The 24,006-nt window shown below is 41.0% G+C and overlaps 1 long non-coding RNA gene across 1 annotated transcript in view; it reads left to right on the plus strand.

Moving 5' to 3' along the window:
- The first annotated feature begins 76 nt into the window (after nt 1–76).
- LOC103348973 (uncharacterized) overlaps nt 77–24,006 on the plus strand; it is a 145,806-nt gene continuing 121,876 nt past the window's right edge. Inside the window, exons 1-5 of the long non-coding RNA XR_011379008.1 lie at nt 77–791; nt 10,304–10,335; nt 13,408–13,493; nt 17,477–17,538; nt 21,883–22,032. This is a non-coding gene — a long non-coding RNA (uncharacterized lncRNA). The remainder of the gene's footprint in view (nt 792–10,303; nt 10,336–13,407; nt 13,494–17,476; nt 17,539–21,882; nt 22,033–24,006) is intronic.

The following is a 24,006-nucleotide window of genomic DNA, read 5'->3' on the forward strand; positions in this document are numbered from 1 at the left end:
GTTGGGGCGCTGGATTCTGTCCCGGTTGCTCCTCTTCCAGTCCAGCTCTCTGCTGTGGCCCGGGAGTGCAGTGGAGGATGGCCGAAGTCCTTGTGCCCTGCACCCGCATGGGAGACCAGGAGGAAGCACCTGGCTCCTGGCTTCAGATGGGCACAGTGCCGGCCGTAGCTGCCATTTGGGGAGTGAACCAATGGAAGGAAGACCTTTCTTTCTGTCTCTCTCTCTCACTGTCTAACTCTGCCTGTCAAAAAAAAAAAAAAAGTGACAGTCACACATGAATTTTATTGAAAATGAGAAGCAAATGAGACAAATGAGAGGCAAGGTAACCTATTGGGACCAGCCACCAATCAGGACCAACACTCCTTACCAGAGTACAACCCCCAACAGCGGGTTACACAGCTTTTTATAGTGTTCTGTCCACTAGGGCTCACAATTTCGAACTGGACCCCTAGTATGCAGTGAACAATAAAGAGGAAAACCAGAATATGGTTGTAAGATAACAAGTTAACAATAATAAACCCAGTAACATATCCAAGTTATGGTTGTAAGATAACAGTGAAGGACACATTTTGGTCAACCTCGTTCCTGGGAATTTGGGCCCAAGTAGTTTCACAAGATACACCCTTAGTGGTTAGCAAGCAAAGCTAATATGTGCAGAAGCAAGAGATCTGCAATTAGCTTTTAGCCACACTCACTCCATTTTGATTCTTATTTTACAGTGGTAGTCACCGAACCTGTGCTGAGACTTACTAGACTTGCACAGCTTGCGTTAACACCATTGCCTGTGAGAGGTATGTCCATATTTCTGCTTAATTAGGATTTTATTAGGACTGTTTGAAGGTAAAACTTGTGTTTATTTTTGTATCTTTATTCGCACTGTGTACACATATACACACACACAGTACCACCAACACTAGTACTAACCATTACAGATGCTTAGTAGCAATCAGGTAACCCTGTTACTTCTTCAAACATTACCCTCTCCATTCACCGAGGACTTCCTCTCTCCTTACCCACCTAAGACCAACTCTGTCACAAGTCAGTGGAGGTCCTTCTGCAGCAATCAAAATATATATATTTGCCTCTTCCCCTTGAGGAGGCATCATCTGGGGCAATTATGGGTGGGATTTTGGAGGGGAGGAATCAATGTCAAAAGAGACTGGAGAGTGGAGTGAGTTTTTATCAAGATTTCCATAGCAAGTGTAAGAATATATATTCATATAGATTATATTGAATCTGCATCAGATAGGATAAAACCTTATTGTTCTGTCATGTAATAATGCATGGAGTAGAATTGTCTTTATCGGGTGGGTATGTGTGTAAGATGCACTGATTTTTGCCTTGGGTAAGTTGAGGGATGCGAGTGAGTCATGAAGTTTTCCTGTGTATGCTGAGACTCTGTGATTTAAACAAGGTTGAGGAAACCTTGTCTCATCAACATTGACTGGATGAGTCCCTCTATCTTGAAGGCTGAGAGACAGTCTTTCAGGTGCAGGTGTGATTAGGCCATAAGAGGCAAACTCATAATAAATCCAAACATAGAAGAGACTGGAGTAGATGTCAGAATGCCAAGGGACTCACTGAAAGTCAGACTTGTAATTGTCCCAGTGGCCAGAATCCCAGGGATCATCAATCCATTCTACCCCTGTGGTCTACCTGCTCCGGACACTAATTCCTAAGAAAATATGTTGTTTCTTTCTGCAGACCCCTCAGCATTGTGGGTGCTTGGACAGACACAGCCAGTATTGATTTTTTCAATTCTTTTTCTTTGTATCCTTGCCTGTCCAAAGGCTTTGGTCCTTTGACCATATTAAAAGAGAGAGAAGATACTTCTTGGGTCTTACTAACAAGGAATCCAGGGACTTATCATAGCTTAGCGAGGAAGTCTTTATCAGTGGGTAAATGTGCAACCTTTGGTTCTTAATTTTAAGGAGACCTCTCAGAATCCCTAAGTGTTGCTAACAGCTACCTTTCCAATGTAGCACTCACTGATTCCACAGCCAGAAGTCTCTCCAGGCAAGGGAGAGAAAGGCGATGGAACCTCTGGCACCCAAAGCATTAAACTTTAATGTCAAGAGGCCAACCCTAGGGAATCCTGAATGAGTTCCATAAACCATGCACCTGAGGGCTTTACTTTATAAATACAAAACAATGAAGAGCATTTTTTGACTTGCAGAGTTGCATCACACTGATTCTTCATGGAAGCAGATGGTGAGAAGTGGGGCAATTTGCCTTGGGAATTCCTACAATCCATTTAGCAATAGCAGCACAAAAAATCCTATGATCATCTCCCCCCTGCCAGCCTGAAATGTCAGCCCTGTGGGAAGCTGATAGGTGTTCCTGCTATCAGCCGAAGCAGCACCTCTACACTCGTACCTTCCAGGGTACTTTATTCACTATATATTCTATGTAAACTGTTGGATTTGACAAGGAGGAGTTGTCGAAGGCAGACTATTGGGAAGGCGCTATGTTGGGTTGAATTTGGCACCAATCTCTCATCCTTGACAGCTCAAGTACAAGATTCTGGATGAGCTATAGGACCTGTGAGCCTCCTCAGTCAGCAAGCGCAGGCCCTAAGTCACATTTAATTCAGAAAGCCCTGACAGCCCTGCATAAAATGTGAGCCCTGAAACGGAGAAAGGGGGGCTGTGTGCAAGAGCAGGCCATTTAAGATATTTTCTTTTCCTGGAGTTTTAGAAAATGTGAACCAGGACAACATAGACTGATACACCATGAAGAATCTGCATAGGTAACTTAAACTATTCCAAACTTGAAGCCAGGGTGACATGAGTTTTAATAGCTAAAAGCTAAGAGAGGACTAGTGAAGAATTATAAGCTGCCTAAAATTCTTTATCTTTTAGCCTAAATCACACACATCTACATTTCTTTTTTTTTTTTTTATTTTTTTTTTTTTTATTTTTGACAGGCAGAGTGGACAGTGAGAGAGAGAGACAGAGAGAGAAAGGTCTTCCTTTGCCGTTGGTTCACCCTCCAATGGCCGCCGCTGCAGCCGGCGCACCGCGCTGATCCGATGGCAGGAGCCAGGATCCAGGTGCTTTTCCTGGTCTCCCATGGTGTGCAGGGCCCAAGCACCTGGGCCATCCTCCACTGCACTCCCTGGCCATAGCAGAGAGCTGGCCTGGAAGAGGGGCAACCGGGACAGAATCCGGTGCCCCAACCGGGACTAGAACCCGGTGTGCCGGCGCTGCAAGGTGGAGGATTAGCCTATTGAGCCACGGCGCCGGCCTGCATTTCTTTATCAACAGAATCACCCCAAATAAAGATAAAGGTAAAAGATTGAAGCAGTTTGGTATAGTGGATTTGAAAACCACCTGTATGTTTGTCTTGACTCTGAGATTTTCTATCTGAAATGATGGCCAAGGTATTTAACTGCCATGTGTTATATCTTTAATTCTTAAATGACAAAATTAAAAATTAAATAATTTACAGTAACTCTGTATAGCAATCCATCCCATGAACCCACAGCTGTCATACCACAATGGCAAGGTTGAGCAGTTGCAAAGAAAACCACATGTCCTGTAAAACCCAAAAATATTTACTATCTGGTCTCTTAAAAAAAAAAAAAAACAGTTTGCTGACTCTTGCTCTGCTGATCTCGCCTGTGTGTTTTCATCACAAAGCAAAGGAGCCAGAGAGGAAATGGAATTGTCTAAGAGCCTTTTTTAAAAAGGTTTATTTATTTATTTGAAAGTCAGAGTTACACAGAGAGAGAAGGAGAGGCAGAGAGAGAGCAAGAGGGAGAGAGAGAGGTCTTCCATTCGCTGGTTCACTCCCTAAATGGCTGCAAAGGCTGGAGCTGCACTGATCCAAAGTCAGGAGCCTGGAGCTTCCTCCGGGTCTCCCATGTGGGTGCAGGGGCTCAAGGTCTTGGGCCATCCTCCACTGCTTTCCCAGGCCTCAGTAGAGGGCTGGATCAGAAGTGGAGCTACTGGGACTTGAACCAGCACCCATATGGGATGCCGGCACTGCAGGTGGTGGCCTCACCTGCCATGCCACAGCACTCACCCCAACAGCCCTTTTAAGAGTTTGCTTGCAGGCTGGCATTGTGGTGTAGCATATAAAGCCACTGCCTGCAATTCTGGCATCTCATAAGTGTGCCAGTTTGAGTTCTAGCTGCTCCACTTCCAAACTAGGTCCCTGCTAATGTGCCTGGGAAAGCAGTGGAAAATGATCCAAGTCCTTGGGACCCTGAAATCATGTGGAAGACCCAGATGAAGCTCCTGGCTCCTGGCTTCAGCTTGGCCTAGCTCTGGCTGTTGCGGCCATTTGGGAAGTGAACCAGCAGATGGAAGATTCTGTCTCTCTGTCTCTATCTCTCTGTTTCTAACTCTGCCTTTCAAATAAATAAAATAAATCTAAAAACTAAAGAGTTTACATGCATCACTTCTGTTAACATACCATTGGCCACAGAATGCATGTGGTTGACTTCAGAATTAAAGTGCTGCCAAAAAAGACTCAACCTCCTCAGAGAAACTGAGAAGTCAGGGGCATGGATGCCCAAAGGGATGAAGAATTTACATAATTTATGTAATCAGTCTCATTTGCCCACTTTGTGATGCTACTATGAAATTCAATTCAGACTCATGTAAGTGCATTTTATAAACTATAATGCTAACACAGTTCAAGCAGCAGCATTTATTGTGTTTCATTATTTTATCAGATTAATAGTAATCTGTGATGCTCTCAGTTTGATAGCAGTAGTTTTAACTAAGTAAAAAAATATAATGCTGGGTATGTGAACTTGGCCTTTTCCCTCTCATTTGCAATGTGCTGCCTTAGGAAGACAGATGGGACAATGAACAAATATTTGGATAGCCTTATGGCCTCTGTAACCAAGTTGGTTCCCAAACTGTGCCCAGTCTGTTCTCTTGAAATTATCATCTGCACTCTGCTCCCAACCAAGTGTTTCATCAAATCTAATCACAGAATATACAGGTCTAAATATAATTTTTTTGCTATTTTTAGCTGAAATAATTGTATACCAAATCCTATGGGTTCTATTGATGATGAAAATAAGGATTGTGCTAAATCATTGTCTGAGCTACTTAATCTATAAACTTGAGAATTAAAGGAATGTAGTTTACTTTTTCTTTATTATTCATCTTTTGTGACAACACACATGGTCTTCAAAATATCCATAGAAAATACATCTCATAAAAAAACTACACATGAACTTCAGGTTTTTTGAAGTAACTTTGTCTTTTAACTTCATTTTCTAAGAATTTTTGAAGCATCTTTCTGTAGTTAGACATGGGATTCTAAAACTGATTGTAATGATAGTTTTGCCACTGACTTACCCAGGTTACAAAGGAAAGTCACTTACTCATGTTGTCTCCATTTCTTCACATTTAAAATGAAGATACTGAGTTAGAAAACTTTTTGAAAGATCCTGGACCTTAAACATTCTTTTTGTTCTGGAAGCAGCTGTTGGGCTTTTCTTTTTCCAGTGATAAAATATGAATATCAAGATGTGGGAAAAATCGTGGTAGACAGCTTGTAGTCTTTATTAATGAAGTAAAAGTTACATTTGTGAGTTACACAGCATTTTTTGGGTTTAATATATTAGAATAATATTCTGTAATTTTCTCTAATTCCCAATGTGCTGTCACCAATAGTAGTGCTTGTTAAATTCCAGAAAAGCTAAATAAGTGTACTGAGTTACCCTCATTTTAAGGTTTTCTTTCATGAATTTTAATTCAGATGTTGAACACATTATCACTTGGATAATTAGTCATTGGCACTCATGGTTGATGTGGGACAAATGGAATGCTCACAAGTGAAAAATAAAATTCTTTTTCTTCTTATTCATTCTTGGTCTTTAGAATTTTGACTCTAGGACTTAGTTAGATTCCTTCTGTCTAAATATATATGCAAAAAGGATCAGGAAATGCTTGATCATTTCTTCATAAGAACAATATTTACTGATGGGGTGGCACTGTGGGGAAGTAGGTTAAGCCACCTCTTGGGATGCCTACATCCCATATTGGGGTGTCTATGTTCAAGTCTTGTCTCTGTTTCTTGATCCAGTTTCCTATTAATATGAACCCTGTGAGTCAACAGGTGATGGCTCAAATACTTGGGTTCCTGCCGCCCTTATAGGACACCTGGATGGCATTCTTGTTTCCTGGCTTTGGTTTGGCCCAGCCCTGGCCATTGTGGGCATTTGGGGAGAGAACTGACAGATGGAAAAATATCTCTCTCTCTCTCTCTCTCTTTCCCTGTGTGTGTGATTTCCTGTGTGTCAGGCATTGTTCCAGAGGCTTGGACAGACAAAGAAAGATGCCTGACTTGCAATTTGTGTTCTTGTGGGGATTCTTCACATGTGAAGAAAGCAAAAAGATTTGGTGAAATGACAATCCATACTGTATTGGGAATTATCTATGCCAGTGGTTAGTCTACTCTGGTTTATGGGCCAGTTCTGGCCTATGCCCTGTTTTTGTATGGCCCATGAGCTAAAAATATTTTTTTCCTAATGAACATTTGTAATTAATTTGATGACTGGAAATACTAACTTTGAACCCCAATTAAGCAAAATGTTATCCTTTGGAAAAATCATTCTTTTCTTCTCATTCATAGATCTGAATTACACATACACATATAAAAATATTTCTCTATTATTTTATGAATTTCATCACTAAAATCAAATGGAGATTTGTTTTTCCTCTTGTTTTTTAGGTACTTACAATTTTCCCTTTGGCCCACATACTAAATTAGTTATTCTACCTGTTTAGAGAGTTTGTTAACCTCTGATGTGTAAAATTGAATGAAAAGGTTGTAAATGGACATTGAAATTTCTCTAGATCTTTATCACTGACTAACTGGTGCCAGAATTTAATCAAAGTGACACATAAAATCACTTTATTTTAACACTGACTCCTTATATTTGACCCAAATTATATATTTTTGCTCCATATTTTTGTGTCCTAAATGGCATGGTAGATGTTGAAAAATCTGGTAAATTTTTAAGCATTTGTCCAAATGTTTACACACTAAAATATTGGGAATTGATCTCTGTGAAAATGTAACTTCCTACCTGAGTGTTTGGAGTTTGTGGCCGCTGACTCTAGTAGCTGCCTTTTCTGCCTGAGATCAGTTCTCTTGATGTCACTGTGATGGGAATTGAAGTTTTAAAGCCTCTTTGGCTGGAAAGTCTCTTTTTGCTTGGCAGATATATAGAAATCATGACACTTCCAATGTGACACTATTAGATCACTGAGTTCTCAGAAACAGTAGTTAAATGGGGCCGGCACTGTGGTGTAGTGGGTAAAGCTGCTGCCTACAGTGCCGGCAACCCCTTATAGGCGCAGGTTCATGTCCTGGCTGCTCCACTTCCCATCCAGCTCCCTGCTATGGCCTGAGAAATCAGTAGGAAAGTCCTTGAGCCCCTGCACCCACATAAGAGACCCAGAATAAGCTCCTGGCTCCTGGTTTCGGATCAGCCCAGCTCCAGCCGTTGCGACCATCTGGGGAGTAAACCAGCAGATGGAAGATCTCTCTCTGCCTCTGCCTCTCTGTAAATCTGCCTTCCAAATAAATAAATAGATAAATCTTTAAAAAAAAAAAGAAGAGCCGGCGCCGTGGCTCAATAGGCTAATCCTCCACCTTGCGGCGCCGGCACACCGGGTTCTAGTCCCGGTTGGGGCGCCGGATTCTGTCCCGGTTGCCCCTCTTCCAGGCCAGCTCTCTGCTATGGCCAGGGAGTGCAGTGGAGGATGGCCCAGGTGCTTGGGCCCTGCACCCCATGGGAGACCAGGAAAAGCACCTGGCTCCTGGCTCCTGCCAGGATCAGCGCGGTGCGCCGGCTGCAGCGGCGGCCATTGGAGGGTGAACCAACGGCTAAAGGAAGACCTTTCTCTCTCTGTCTCTCTCTCTCACTGTCCACTCTGCCTGTCAAAAAAAAAAAAAATAAATAAAAAAAAAATAAAAAAAAAAAATTAAAAAAAAAAGAAGTAGTAGTTAAAACCATTAATGTTTAATGACTTCACACCCAATACCAAGTAGTTTACATTAACAGAGGGTAGAGCAAGCTATGGCCAAGTGAAACTGCGGAAAATTCAGAAACAGCTGATGATAACTAATTTACCATCTTTGTCTTTTCCTAGGACATTTATGCTCATGGTGATGGTTTTATATTGTAAATGCATAATATAGTCATGGCTATTGCTTTTAAAATTGCTCCAAGGTTCTTTGATGGATTTAAATTTATGACTGTTTTATGGAGAGATAACATATTCCACCAGGAGCTTCTCATTGTTTTGCCACGCAAACAAATTTTAAATCCGCTAATTAGAAAAAAAATTATCCCAAACTCCTTTACCAAATCCAAGAACCATTGTGCTTAGGATCTTGAGTTAGAGATTTAAAGTATATTTCAAAATATATAGTAAAAATATTACATAGATTCCTATTTTGGGGACTCCATCCCAAAGAATCTCTAGACAAATAAATGAAAGTACTTGCAAGTAAGGCTATTTATTGAAGCACCATTTGTAACAGCAAGCTACTACACATAATTAAAATATTCACCAATAGAAAGAATGTTGAGATGAACTAAGATGATTCATACAATAGATTATTATGCATCTGTAAAAAGAATGAGAACATTCCTACCTGTTTAAATGGCTGCTGTGTCTCTGCTATGGCCTGGGAAAGCAGTGGAGGATGGCCCAAGTGCTTGGGCCCTGCACCCATGTGGGAGACCAGGAAGAAGCACCTGGTTCCTGGCTTTGGATCGGCGCAGCTCCAGCTGTTTCGCCATTTGGGGAGTGAACCAGCGGAAGGAAGATCTCTCTCTCTGTCTCTCCCTCTCACTGTCTGTAACTCTACCTTTCAAATAAATAAATAAAATCTTTAAAAAAATAAATAAATAGCTGCTGTGGATTAGTCTCCAGAATATAAGAACATGGGCACTTCAGAATGGAATTCAAAGACCAAATGAGTTTGTTGAAAAAAAATTTTGAGTGTCCAGCATTGTGGCACAGTAGATTAAACTGCTAATTGTGACACTTCCATCCCACATGGGAGCACTGGCTCCAAGCTCTGCTGCTCTGCTTCCAACCCTGCTCCCTGCTAGTGCACCTGGGAAAGATGCAGGAGATGGCCCAACTGTCTGGGCCCCTGCCACCCACATGGGAGACTTGGATGGAATTCCTGGCTTCTGGCTTCATCCTGGCCCAGACTTGGCTGTTTCAGCCTTTGGGAGAGTAAACTGGTTGACGGAAAAAATCCATGCATAATTCTTTTCTTGATATATTTTTCCTTTAACTTTTTAAAGTACCCTTGTATTTGTAACATATACATGTTTTTGTGCTTATGTTTTTAAAATCAATGAAGACATCTTAAAGTTTAGAAAAATAGCTCACTAGAAATGAGAAAGGAGGACTAGAGTAGAGGGGAGAAAATAGGAACTTTTTAAAAAATTGTTTTGAAGATGTGACTTTGGAAACACAGATATATCACATAATAAAAGTTTAATTAATACAAAGAACAATCTTCTGAAAAGAAACAAAGAAACCTCAATGTGATTCCTGTTGATGATGTAACCTATCACAGAGAAACTAGCCCAAGTGGCCATCAGGATAAAGTTTGATTGCACATCTCTAGTGGGGTAAAGGAACTTCAAAAACCCTTTGCACTAGCACTGACATTATTGATTGCAGTATCTATATTATTCTGAGACTGTAGTGTATGCAGTGTGAATGAAACAAATATGAACAATTATATTGATGTCATGGAAAACAAGGATTCTGGAAGTGGCAGAGAGGAGATACACATATGAAATCAATGAGGTTAAGTAAAAACTGTGTGATGCTGAATTTGCATTGGAAATATGATCTGATGATGTCTTTTATCTAAAACAAAACAAAGATAATGAAATTCTTTATGTCCACAGAATAGAACTGGCAGCCAGATGCAGGAAATATGAGATGAACTTGGTATATAACTTCTCATATCAGAAAACAAGAAAGGTATTCAAGATGACTGGTGTCACGCCTAAAGGACTCAGGGCTTAAGTGAATGGGCTCCCATGCCAATAAAATATAATATGTGAAAGTTGTTTAAATCCATGCTTTCATAAAAAACCTATACAAGGGCACTTCCAAAAGTTCATGGAACATGGAATTGAAATATAAGTGCACTTTGTTGCAAAGAAATTTGAAATGATGCATATAAGGGGTTTTTCAAAAAGTTCATGGGAAATGCATATCATGGAATAGCTGCGTATAGGTTTCAAAAATTTTTTGCACCAAAATAAATTTATTTTTAATTGCATTCTCCACAGAGATTTGTACGTGAATGACAGCACTTCAAAAGGTTTGAAATATTGTTGTATTTATTATATAGATGTAACTGAATGTGTATGTGGTATGTGTATATATGTGTGTGTGTGTGTGTGTGTGTGTATGATCTTATTTGTAAGGTGTTAAGAATCTTATTCTTTTTGAAAATAGAAACAAATAAAAGAGAAAACAAAGCAAAATCACAAGCATTTATTTTGCCTGTACTCTACAAACTGGACCTCAGCAAACCTAGTAGTTGATGAGGGGACAGTGTCTCTTTTTAGAAACAAATCAGCTAGTAATTAAAGAAGTAATTTATCTCTCCAACACTTAATGAGTCAATAGATCTAAGCAAAGATTATCAAGGGCTACTATTAACGCAAAAAAAGACAACCAGAAATGATGAATTCATTTATAAATACACACAATACCATCTAGGAAGTGGTCTGGATAAAAATGCCAACAAAATTCTTCACAAATCTCTGATTTTTGAGTAAAACTTTGTAAGAAATAAAAAGAAAAAACTCATAAAGATGAAGCCAGAAAAATTCATATGGAGGAGGACACTGCAAAATAGGCAACCAATTTTTTCAACAAAGCCTACTGGGAGGGAGGGAGAGAGAGAATTGTAGATTTAAATATATTTGACAGATGTACCATCATTCACTTGCTGTATGTTGATGTTACTTGGGTTCTAATTTTTAAGTAGAAAATGGTAGGTACTTGGGAAACTATGAACAATAAATGTTTAATATTAAGAATTATTTTATTGTTTTCTGGTTTGGATTATGGTATTGACTATATAACAAGAGTCTCTGTTTTAGGAATGACACTGGACTGTATAAAGATGATGTGATGTCTGAGATAGTTTCAGAATTCACAGGTGGGACGGAGGAGGACAAGTGGGTGTCAGGATAAAGAAAGCAAAGTTACCTGTGACTTAATTGTTGACATTGAGTGAAAGATACTCAGAGTTTATTTATTTATTTATACTTAAAAGGCAGAGTGACACAAAGAGGGAAAGAGAGAAAAATAAGGTAAAGGACGGCCGATGCCGTGGCTCACTAGGCTAATCCTCCACCTTGTGGCGCCGGCACACAGGGTTCTAGTCCCGGTTGGGGCGCCGGATTCTGTCCCGGTTGCCCCTCTTCCAGGCCAGCTCTCTGCTGTGGCCAGGGAGTGCAGTGGAGGATGGCCCAAGTACTTGGGCCCTGCACCCCATAGGAGACCAGGATAAGTACCTGGCTCCTGCCATTGGATCAGCCGGCCGCGACGGCCATTGGAGGGTGAACCAACAGCAAAAAGGAAGACCTTTCTCTCTGTCTCTCTCTCTCACTGTCCACTCTGCCTGTCAAATAAAATAAAATAAAATAAAATAAAATAAATAAAATAAGGTAAAGGTGAGAAAATTCTTCTAAGACCTAGAACTATAGCTCATCAAAAGCTATGAATTAGATGGTGCCTGGTGAAATAAGACTTAAATGTTTTTTCTCCATAGAAGAAGGTTTTATATAAAGCTGAGTTGTTTTTGGTTGATGTTTGTGACTAGCACTTTTTTTTTTTTCAGATTTTATTTATTTGTTTGACAGGCAGAGTTACAGATGGAGAAAGGGAGAGACAGAGAGAAAGAGCTTCCATCTGCTGGTTCACTCCCCAAATGGCTGTAGCTGGGCTCATCTGAAGCCATGAGCCAGGAAATTCTTCCAGGTCTCCCACATGGTTACAAGGGCCCAAGCACTTGGGCCATCTTCCACTGCTTTCTTAGGCCATGCTAGAGAGCCAGATAGGAAGATCAGCTGGGACTTGAACTGGCACCCATATGGGATTCCAGTGCTGGAGGCAGAGGCTCAGCCCACTATGCCACAGTCCTGGCCCCTGTGACTAGCATTTTAAAAACTTTATTGATTGATTGATTGATTGATTTGAGAGAGAGAGAGAGAGAGAGAGAAAGAGACAGATGGACAAAATTTCCATCTGCTGATTCACTTCCCAAATGTCTGCAAAAGACCTGGGCCAGAAGCCAAGAACTCAGTCCATGTCTCCCATGTGTGTGGCAGAAACAATTACTTGAGCCATCACTGCTGTCTTCTAGGGTCTGCATTAGCAGGAAGCTGGAGTCAGGAGCTAGAACTGGGACTCGAATCCAGACATGCTGATATAGGATGTAGGCATCTCAATCAGTGACATAACCATAGGCCACATGTTTGCTCTAGTATTTGCTTTGAAAAAAAAAAGATTATTTATTTATTTGAAAGATGAAAGAGACAGAGAGAGGAGAGAGAGACAGAGAGAGGAGAGAGAGAGAGAGATCCTTTGAATGGCTGCATCAACAAAGATTCTGAACCAAGCTAAAGGAAAGGGCCAGGAGCTCCACCCAGATCTTGCACATGGTTGGATGGGACCCAAATTCTTGGGCCATCTTCTGCTGCCTTCTCAGGTGCATTAGTTGTGGTGGGAAGCTGGACCAGAAACAGAGTAACTGGGTTTTGAATCAGTGCTCCAACATAAGATGCTGAAATCGCAAGCAGCAGCTTAACTGGCTGTCCCACAATGCCCACCCTTTGGCATTCTTATACATAGTAATTTTTTTCTTTTCTTTTCTTTTTTTGCCAAGTCTGAGTTTCTGTCTTAAAATTTGTTTTAAAGAGGCTAACGTTGCATCACACATCCCATATCTGAGCACTGGTTTGGGTCTTGACTGGTCTACTTCTGATCCAGCTCCCTGCTAATGTGCCTGGGAAAACAGCAGAAGATGGCCCAAGTCCTTGCATCCCTGCGACCCATGTGAGAGACCTGCATGGAGCTCCTGGCTCCTGGATTTGGCCTGGCCCAGCCCTTGTTTTGCAATCATTTGGGGAGTGAAACAGCAAAAGAAGGAGCTCTAGTTCTTATTCTCCCTCTCACTCTACCTTTCAAATAATTAAATATATCTTTTAAAAATTTGTGTAATATGTTGAAATGTGGAGACAATATCACAATATAGCATACTCTGTGCATGTACATGTAAAATAGAAATTGTATTTTTGAAATATATTCACAATTGATATAATCATCCCCTTAAACCACAAATGTTTTTATTTCATTTTGTTTTTTCTTTTGCCATTAGAGCTGTGCCCTAACATCTTATTATCCAAGGAAAAGAGGAGTAGGTCCTTGTAGAATAAAGAAACCTACAAGCAAGAACTAATGCAGGTATGACATAGGTAAATTCCTCATTGAAAAATTACAGGAAGAAAAAACTCCTCTGATGCAAAGATGAGGGGCTTCAAAGAAAATGAAGCTAGGGTTGGGATGTTTTGTCCCTGTGAAAAGACAGGGACCCTAGTGAGGTTGTGTCTCATGTAACTGATTTAATATTGTCCCCCTGCTCCAAGTTGTATACAAGCTCTAACCCCTGGAACCTATAAATGTGACCTTGTGTGGAAGAAGGGTTTGAGTAGATGTGATTGAATTAAAGATCTGCCCGTAAGAGTATTCTGGGTTAGCATGGATTCTAAATCCAATGATAAATCTCTATAAAAGAAGAGGACGAGATACAGACCCAGAGACACAAAGTTATGTGAAGACCAAGGCTGAGAGAGGATTTGTTCAGACTGAAACCAAAAAATGCTGCCACAGGCAGCCAGAAGGCAGGAGAGTGATATGGAACACTTTCACCTTCAGAGCTTCCAAAGAGAACCAACCGCTATCAAGCTGACTTCCAGATTTTGACTTTCTAAACAGAATCAGTCTGTTTTAAGCTAGTGGTTATTCGTTGTGACAGTCCTCAGGAACTTCTACAGCTTGTTCCCAGTAGCAAACACTGGGAGTAGTCCACCTCACAGAGTACTCAAGTGCAGTATGAGATGGTGGAAGGAATAGTCATTTCAGTGTCACATGGTTTGGAAAGACAAGGTCCAGAGATAAAACCTTCATAGATGGTTTTTTGAAGTTCTGACATACTCATGGTGGGATGCTAGTGATTGCTGTTGGCTAAAGGATGACCACAGTGAGGGTTGCAGCAGAAGCTTAGGAAGAGTGGACATCAGAAGTAGAAGCCAAAGAAGGAAGAAATGTTGAGTGGGAAAGGGAAAGGGTAGATAACACCAGACACTCAATATACTAAGAGGGTAGACCATGGATTTCACCACTGTGGTCTTGTTAGAGTGGATTTAGTAGGGCAGAGTCTGATGCCCAAGACCAGCAGAGTTAGTGACAGCTCAGAGAAACAGAAACCAGAGAAGAAATATGAGGGGAATCTTTAAAAAAGTTCATGAGAAATGTGTATGTTGCAAAAAGCTACCATGGATTTCAAAATTTTTGCACCTAAATAAACTTACCTTTTCTTTTTTAAAGAGATTTTATTTATTTATTTGAGGGGCAGAGTTACAGACAGAGAGAGGGTCAGACAGAGAGGAAGTTCTTCCATCTGCTGATGGAATGGCTATATCCAAAGCCAGGAGCCAAGAGTTTCTTCCAGGTCTTCCACATGGGTGCAGGGGCCCAAGCATTTGGGCCATCTTCTACTGCTTTCCTAGGTCATAGAGAGCTGGATGGGAAGAGGAGCAGCTGCAACATGAACCAGCACCCATATGGGATGCTGGCTCCGCAGGCGGGGTCGTAGCCCACTGTACCACAGTGCCAGCCCCATAAACATATCTTTTGATTCAATTTATCCACAAACATTTTGAGATAAACTTGATGAACATGAGCATAAAGACCACCTCTCTAGCACAAACTTTCTCCTGTGCCCAAATTTCATTACAGGAAGGAGGAGAATGTGGGGAGCAACCCGGACTAGACTAAGTTACTGGAATTAAGACTTATTCTATGCATCTGCTCTCCCACAATATGGCGCTGGGAGAGGAGGAAACAGCTTCTACACAGCTGCCTCCAGTTCAACCAATAAACAGCAGGACCTGCTCCTGATTGGAGGAGAGCAGCATACTCAGCGTGTGGGTAGCAGAGTTGGGATTGGTGGAAGAGGACTATAAAGGAGGAGAGAGACAACATGCACGAGGAACATCTAAGGGGAACACCTGTGCAGCCCCCGAGAGAGCCGGCCGGCGGTGTGCCGCTCCCCTGCGGAAGTGGGGAAAGTGGCCAGGGGGAACCACCCTTCCACGGAGGTGGAAGGGACAGTAGCCAACCCGGGAAGAACCAGCAGCAAACCCGGGGAGGGCCGAGCAGACAAAAGAACAGTGCAGGGTCCTGTGTCGTTCCTCCACGAAGACGGGGAGCGACAGGAGAACCCTGAAAAGAGAAATTGTTCTAATATAGAATTTGAACTTCAATGTGAATTTGACTGCAGTAAACTATTGTAATCAAGAGGAAATTTAATAATGAATAAGTTTAAGAATTTTTAAATGTCAGTATCTAGAGGAAGATTGGAGGGCTAAAGGGAGAACTTTGAGATTACATCAATTAGATAATTTCTTAAAAAGTACTTTAATGGTGTTTTGAGTTCTATACAGTGGATATGATAATGCATGTGACACCCACATTCCATATCAGAGTGCCTGGGTTCAAGGCTCAGCTCCACCTCTGACTGCAACTTCCTGCTAATATACATCCTTGAAAGTAGCAGATGATGGCTTATGTACTTGGGTCTCTGTTTCCCAGATGGGAGACTAAGATTGAGTTTCAGTCTCCTGGCTTTGACTTGGTCCAGCCCTGGTTGTTGTGGTTATTTAGGGAGGGAACCAGTGGATGGAAGATCTCTGTTGTCTCTCTTTTCCTTTAAAATAAATAAATAAGCAAAGAAGAAAAGAAAAACTACTTGGGTGCATAAATTGTGCTATATAATAGTTGACCTTGCTTGCTGCACATAAAAATAGCAAAAATGAGTGGTTAGAGAATTTTAACATTTTTCTCAAATAAAACACAATATAATTTTTACTAGCTAATTTGGACTTAATTTATTTGCACATCTGTCTGCCTATGAAACAGGTTCAGACAATGAAAATCCTATGCAACTGTATCTGTTTCAGTTTCAGTCCTGCCTTCAAAATCCAAGAGAAGCCTGCCTCTTTTCCAAGAGCTTTGTTTTTATCAAGCTGCATAGCCGGCTTTGATTCGGCTTTCGTGTGTTACTGTGAAGCTCACGAGCAGCCCTCATTAAGTGTACTGCTCATACTAATTGATAGATCAACGAGTTTGGAGGGCTATTTTTAATGGGTACTGTTTCTTCGGGAGCTCTGCATCTTTTTGCCTCTCAAGGGTCAGGCTTGTTTTACAGCCAACTAGAAAGAGAGTATTGAAGTAATTGCTCATAAAATGAGGGTCTCCTATCTGGACCCCTTCAGCACTCTTGCCTGCTCTGCCTTCACTTGTGGTTTCATTGAGCTTTTACAGGAGCGTGTTGGTATGAGTTTCCTTGGCCAGCACGCCAGACTGTTTCATTTCTCTCTGATTCCTGCTTGCCTTCAAATGCGGAGACTAAGTTGCCAGGGTGTGAGGAAAGTTCAGGAAGTGAACCTAAAGCACTCAAGTATCCGGTGGTTTGGAAATTCTCGAACTCCCTTGGAGCAGGTCAGCGATTTCCCATTGCCACTAGATGTCCCTGTGTGGCTTTTCTTTTGGACATCAGTGTTCACAGGACAAGTTATTTCTGCTCTGCTAGATACAAGGAAGGTGCAATGCTGGCTCCAAAGACACGGTTTACAGTGGATGTCATCCAGGCTGGGATCTTTCCGACTTGTTTTCATTAAACTTTCTCTGCCTCTCAGCCTATTTTCAATGGCCTAAACTGAAGCTTCTAAAGCCATCTATCATGAAGAACTAGCTTTTAAAACATGTTTTTGAAGGTTTTTTTTTTTAAATTTTATTTGTTAACACAAGTTCGTGCCTTTCATATTATAGATTTTTTTTTAAGACTCAATATTTATTTATTTGAGGCAAAGATGGAGAGATAGAAAGTGAGCTCCTATCTGCTGGTTCACTCCCTAAATGCCTGCAAATGATGGAACTGGATGAGAATCCAATCCAGGTCTCCCACATGGATGGACCCAGGTACTTGAGCCCTCACCTGTTGCCTCCCAGGGTGTGCACTAGCAGGAAGCTGGAATTGGGAGCAGAACTGGGATTTGAACCCAGGAGCTCTGATATGGAATGTTGACATCCCAATCACCAGTTTAATCTCTGATTCAAATGCCCATCCCTTCAAACTCCCATTTTTTACTTCTGATCTTTTACAGGCCAATATAAGACCTTACTGTGAGTGACCAGTATGCTGCTTACATCAAGTATAAATTACGAGGTGAGTTAGATTAACACCCAACCTGGGTGTGCCCTGTTTAAACAAAACCAATTCAGTGATTTTGTGCTTGGATGTCCCAGCATTGTTAGCTGACTATAAATGCTTTTAAATACCTTCTCTCAATTGAAAATGAATCTTGATGCGAATGGAATGGGAGAGGGAGTGGGGGGGAGGTTGTGGGTGGGAGGGAAGTTATAGGGGGGAAAAGCCATTGTAATCCATAAACTGTACTTTGGAAATTTATATTTATTAAATAAAAGTTAAAAAATAAATGCCTTCTCTCAATTTCTATATTTATTTATTAAATACTGGCAACAGCCTTTAGACCAACACCGGACTGTAGATCATGGGTTGAATAGCACTGACTTAAGCATTATCATGGAGCTGAGTTCTGCATCCTTGAATTAAAAACAATGGATTGGGACTGGCATTGTGGCACAACAAACTAAGCCTCTGCCTGCAACACCAACATCCCATATGGGCACTGGTTCAAGTCCTGACTGCTCCACTTCTGATCCAGCTCCCTGCTAACAGTCTGGGAAAGCAGCTGAAGGCAGCCCAAATACTTGGGCCACTCAAATGGGAGACCTGGATGGAGTTCCAAACTCCTGGCTTCAGCTTGGCCCAATCTGGGCTTCTGTGGCCTTTTGGAAAGTGAACCAGTGGATGGAAGACTTCTATGTAACTCTGGCTTTCAAATAAATAAATAAATCTTAAGGAATAAAATGGATCATGAGGAACTGAAGGGGCTCAAGGCAGCTCTCAACAACTTGAATGGAGACACAGGCAACACCAAGGGGACTCTGCTGTCTGTCTTTTGTGACACCTGCTCCAGGCCAGTCCTTCCCTTCCTTTCAGCTACAGCACTATGTCACTATGTCACTATGTCTCAGATGAAGACTAAACAGAAAGCAACAGGGAGCAGTAGCAGCCAAGAGGGAATGAGAATTCTTGCAGTTTCTGAACCTTCTGGGGGAAATTAAGTGAATCTTGTAAAGTGCCACTTGGCACGTTTGAAGAAAACTAAAGGTGGCATAGGTTGGCAAATACCAAGTCCTTGGATTCATTTTAATAATTAGCCATAGTGACACCTAGGTGATAGATACGTGATGGCTCACCCAGCAACAAGCTCCAATTACAGGAGGTACAAAAAGGAGTTTCAGCTTCACAAGCTGAAAAGAAATAGTCTGTTTACTTACGGCTTCAACAAATTGTGTCCCAACAATCATTTAGAAAGCCAGTTATTTGGAATGCAAGAGCACAATTTTCCTAAATAACAATGTAGAGAATGGTGGTTAAGTGTTCTTTTTGCTCACAAGAAATCATTTAAACCAGACTATGATTTAGGTAAAATAATTAAGCTATATATTTTTTTCTCTTCTTAAGACTCCAAAGGTCAGGTCAAATCGAGACTGGAGAGAACATTGCTTACTCAGCTCCAGACTTCAAATCTCCATGACGAATGTTGATGGAAGGGGTTTTGCTTCTCTTCCTTGGGGAAACCAGTGGGAAAGTGGGATTTTTCTGAACTTCTGTGCTTTGGAGTCACAGCAAGAATTGAAGGTGCCTCAGGGGAGACGCCAGCCAACAGGCAAGAATGCCAGGTGAAGGAAAGGTTTTGGAACATGCAAGAAGTGTTTCCTGGATGATTCTTTAGGAGTTTAATTTTAAAAGTGTGTTTAACCACAGTGTGGGGTCTTTGGAGGTAAAAGCTTGCAGCAAAGGCTGGGAATGAAGCATGAAATCTCTTGGAAAAGGAAAACTAGAGTGAGGAGTGCCAGATGCACTGAATCAATGTTGCCTAGTGGCAGTGATCACGGAGAATGAGAAGAAGTGAGAAATGCTCAAGTGAGAACGGAGTTAGAAGGAGATGTACACCAAGCCATCACTCAGAGGATTGAAATTCCATGGGTGAGGCTCATTTTATTATGATCACATTTATGTGGCAAGGTCTCCAAAAGAGGGATCCTAAATATGCCTTTCAGAATGATGACTCCATTGAAGGCCAACATCTGCATGGCCCCTCTTGGGAAATATGACACAGGTAAGGGCAGAGTCAGGTTTTATGGAGCCTGGAGCTTATACATTTTGTGGGTACCTCAGGTTAAACAAAATGAAAGATTAGAAATATAAAATTATGTAGGGAAATAAATATTTATTTACATGAGAAAATGTAAAAATAAATTACCCATTTGCAAAAGCTTGTAGGGCTGGTGCTGTGGCATAATGGTTTAAGCCACCATCTGCAATGTCTGCATCCCATATAGGTGCCAGTTTGAGTCCCACTTGCTCCACTTCTAATCCAGTTCCCTGCTGATGCACCTGGGAAAGCAGCAGAGGATGGCCCAAGTCCGTGGGCCCCTGCATCCATGTGGGAGACCCAGATGAAGCTCCTGGTTCCTAGCTTCAGCCTGGGCCAGCCCTGGCTATTGTGGACATTTTGGGGAATGAACCAGCAGATGAAAGATCTCTCTCTTTGTCCCCCACTACCCCTACCTATGTAAAATACATAAAATAAATCTTTTTTTAAAAGCTTATAAATCTTTCCTAGAATAAGAATAATACTATTTTCAATGATCAGTTATATCTTCATAATTTTTGACATATTTTCATTTCTTCTTTTATTATCCCTTCCAATGACAATGATTATGTAATATGATTTTTATAGGGAGAATAGATTGATAATTCTTGTCACAAACTTCCAGGCTGTTTAATAGAAAAATTTGTTGATATTTTGCCAAAACTTTTCATTTGAACATTCGTCATACAAACTTTTAGGATTGTTGGTAAATTTAGACAAATTTCTATCCAATTTCTTCATATATTGACTGTTTGCAAGAATTTTCTGTAGACAAGCTTCTGCTTCCATAAATTTCACCATTATTTCTCTGCCAGTGTTTACATAGATTTTGTGCTTCACATAGTAGTATACATTTAAATAATAATAATGTAAACTCTGTTCCTTCACCTTTTTTTTGGTACTGGATTAATCAGCAGAGTGGTCAATTAGAATATTTCTGCAGTTTAACTTTATCTAGAATTGACTTTAAGACTATAAAATCTGACACTCTGCTTTCTCTCCATCTCTAGCTTTATTTTTGTGTGTATGTATCTATATATAAATACATAATATAATTATTTATAGCAATAGCAAGTATAATTATCTGCATTGATAGCTATCAAGAATGTCATTGGTGGATAAATATATTCCACTAACTCTGATTATGAATGTATTCCCAGCTCAATTTTCCCTTAACCAAATATCAAAAGTGCTTTTGGTCATTTTTTAAAGATTATTTCTTTATTTAAAAGGCAAGAGTTACAGAGAGAGAGGGAGGGAGGGAGAGAGAGAGATCTTCCATCTGTGGTTCGCTTCCCAAATGGCTGTATTTATGTAAGGACTAGGCCGCGTCTAAGCCAGGAATCTATTACTCCATCTGGGTCACTGACATGGGTCACAGAGGCTCAAGGACTTGGGCCATCTTCTGCTGCTTTCCCAGACGAATTAGCAAAAAGCTGGATCAGAAGTGGAGTAGCCAGGAAATAAATTGGTGCCCAAATTGTATGCCGGTGTTGTAGGCTGTAATTTAACCCATATTTAACAACATCAGCCCTGCTTTTGGGCATTCTAATGTCACTCATCAGAAGCTAATGATTTAAAGAAATTAAAGTGAAGGCAATCAGTGGTCCTAACACATGCTTTTTTTTTTAAGACTTATTTTGTTTATTTGAAAGACAGAGTTACAGAGAGAGGTAGAGACAGAGAGAGGTCTTCCATCTGCTGGTTCACTCCCCAACCGGCCACAACGGCCAGAGCTGCGCTGATCTGAAGGCAGGAGCCAGGAGTTTCTTCTGGGTATCCCACACAGGTGCAGGGGCCCAAGGACTTGGACCATCTTCTACTGCTTTCCCAGGCCACAGCAGAGAGCTGGGATGGAAGAAGAGCAGCCGGGACTAGAACCAGCGCCCAGATGGGATGCCGGCACTTCAGGCTAAGGCTTTAACCTGCTGCGCCACAGCACCGGGCCCCCTAACACATTCTTGTTAACATACCTTCATTCTGACCATGTGAACATTTTGCCAGGGCCCCTTCTAAGCCCCTGAAGAAACCTGTGTACGTCAGAAGGCTCTGCTATTTGAATTTCATTAGCTGCATGGTATATGCATGGCCAGTGACAGCATTAAGAGAGTTTGATTCCAGAAATGTGGGAAATAAAGAGAATCCCACCTTGTCACGTGGTTAGGGGAGAAACCTTAGCTTCCTGCAATTTCCTTTTTTAGCTCCAAAAGAATAAAATACAGGAGGAGTGAAAGGGAGAAGCAGTTATGCTTTGTGTCTTCCAGGGTGAAGAAAAGCTCCAGTGAGAGGCTGCCCACATGAGAGTAGTGAGTTCAGCATTCTGGCCAGTGTGGTAACAGCAGTACCGCAAGGGTGCAAGGAACAACAGATTTGGAGCATCACTTGATCACCTGCAAGGACGGGAGGAACAGCAGGTAACAGGTTAAGGGATGCAATCAAAAAGCTTGCAAATCTGGACTGGAGGGACCATGTGCGTTTTAGGAAAGAAAAGACATTATGATTCCAAACAATATGCTAATAGAGGTTCCGCCTGTTGTACTTACTGTTTTAACCCTAGTCAGTATCTGCTATGCTTACATACTGGTTATGCATTTAAACCACAGGATATTGTGCCACTTACCCAAACCCCATCTGAACAAAATGGTACATAGTTTTCCCATTTTAATTTTTTAGTGATCTATTATATTATTATATTACAATGGATTTATCCAGTTTATAAATATTTAGATTGCTTCTGGTTTTGTTATTCTTATTGTGCAGTTGTGCACAGCCAGAAGCACATGTCTCTGTGCTAATGTAAAATTTTTTTCTGAGACATACATTAAGGAGACAAATGACTAGACAGTACAAAATACACATTTCCAATTGTACTGGGTTATTACAAATGGTTTTCCAAAGTGACAGAATAAAGAAGACTTTCATCATCAGGACAGGAAAGTTCCTGTTGCTCCTTTTCTTTCCCACTTGATATCTTGGGCTTTTTGGGGTGTGTGTGTGTGTGTGTGTGTGTGTGTGTGTGTTTCTTCAGTATTTCCCAAATTTGTGAATGGCTAGTTGGTAGTTTGTGGTTTTATTTTACTTACTTTCTTGTCTTGGGAACATCTTTTCACATACATATAGACTATTTCACTACTACTTTTTTGGAAGTGCTTGCTCAGGTCTTCTATCCATTTTTCTATTGATTTACCCATCTTTATTTATGCATAGAGGTTTTTTGTATATTTAAAGAAAAACAAGCCTTATTAATTTTATGACTAGCAATTGAAGTTTTCTTTCAATTGAAAGGTTATTTTTTCACATTTTGGAGTGTATTTTGATAAAGAGAAGTGTGTTTGTAAGATTTATTTATTTGTTTGGGAGAGTTACAGAGAGAGACAGAGAGATACAGAAAGGCAGAGAGAGAGAGAGAGAGAGAGAGAGAGAGAGATCTTCTATCTGCTGGTTCACTCTTCGGTTGTTCACAACAGCCAGGGGTAGGCCAGGCCAAAATCAGGAGCCAGGAGCTTCACCTGAGTCTTCCATGTAGTTGCAGGGAGCCATGGACTTGGGACATCCTCTTTTGCTTTCTCAGCTGTATTAGCAAGGAGCTGTATCAGAGGTGGAGCAGCATCCACATGGGATGCAGCCATTGCAGACGGCAGCTTTATCCACTACACCACAATGGCAGCCCCTTAAATATCAGTTTTGTATTCAATTCACTTAGCCTATGTGTTTTTCCAAAAACCAGCTTTTATGTCTATTTGATCAGGAATGTCTGACTTGAAGTTCTCATCAAGAGCATCTTGTCTTTCATTGCTGTTTATATTTTAGTGTCAACTTACTGGGTTACAAACACAGATACTCACATACATAAACACAAATATATTAAGATTTTTATTTGGATTACATTAAATTTGTAGGACAAAAGATCTGCTGGAAAGTTAGTGACTTTACATAGCTGAGCTATTAACTTTATTTATATATTTATTGATATGCTCTTTGATATCTCACAAATATTTTAATTTCCTAAAAGAAGTTCTTGCATTCTTGGTTAGATTTATAACTACATTCTTTTTTAAAAATATTTATTTATTTATTTGAAAGTCAGAGTTACATAGAGAGAGGCAGAGAGAGAGAGAGAGAGAAGTCTTTCATCCAATGGTTCACTCCCCAATTAGCCGCAACAGCTGGAACTGTGCTGATCCGACTGCAGGAGCCAGGAGCTTCCTCTGGGACACCCTCGTGGGTGTAGGGGCCCAAGGACTTGGGCCATCCTCTACTGCTTTCCCAGGCCATAGCAGAGAGCTGGATCGGAAGAGGAGCAGCCGAGACTAGAACTGGCACCCATATGGGATGCTGGCACTTTAGACCAGGGTGTTAACCTGTTGCGTAACAGCACCGGCCCTATA

This window comes from Oryctolagus cuniculus, chromosome 9, assembly GCF_964237555.1.
Source record: "Oryctolagus cuniculus chromosome 9, mOryCun1.1, whole genome shotgun sequence".
Lineage (NCBI taxonomy): Eukaryota > Metazoa > Chordata > Mammalia > Lagomorpha > Leporidae > Oryctolagus > Oryctolagus cuniculus.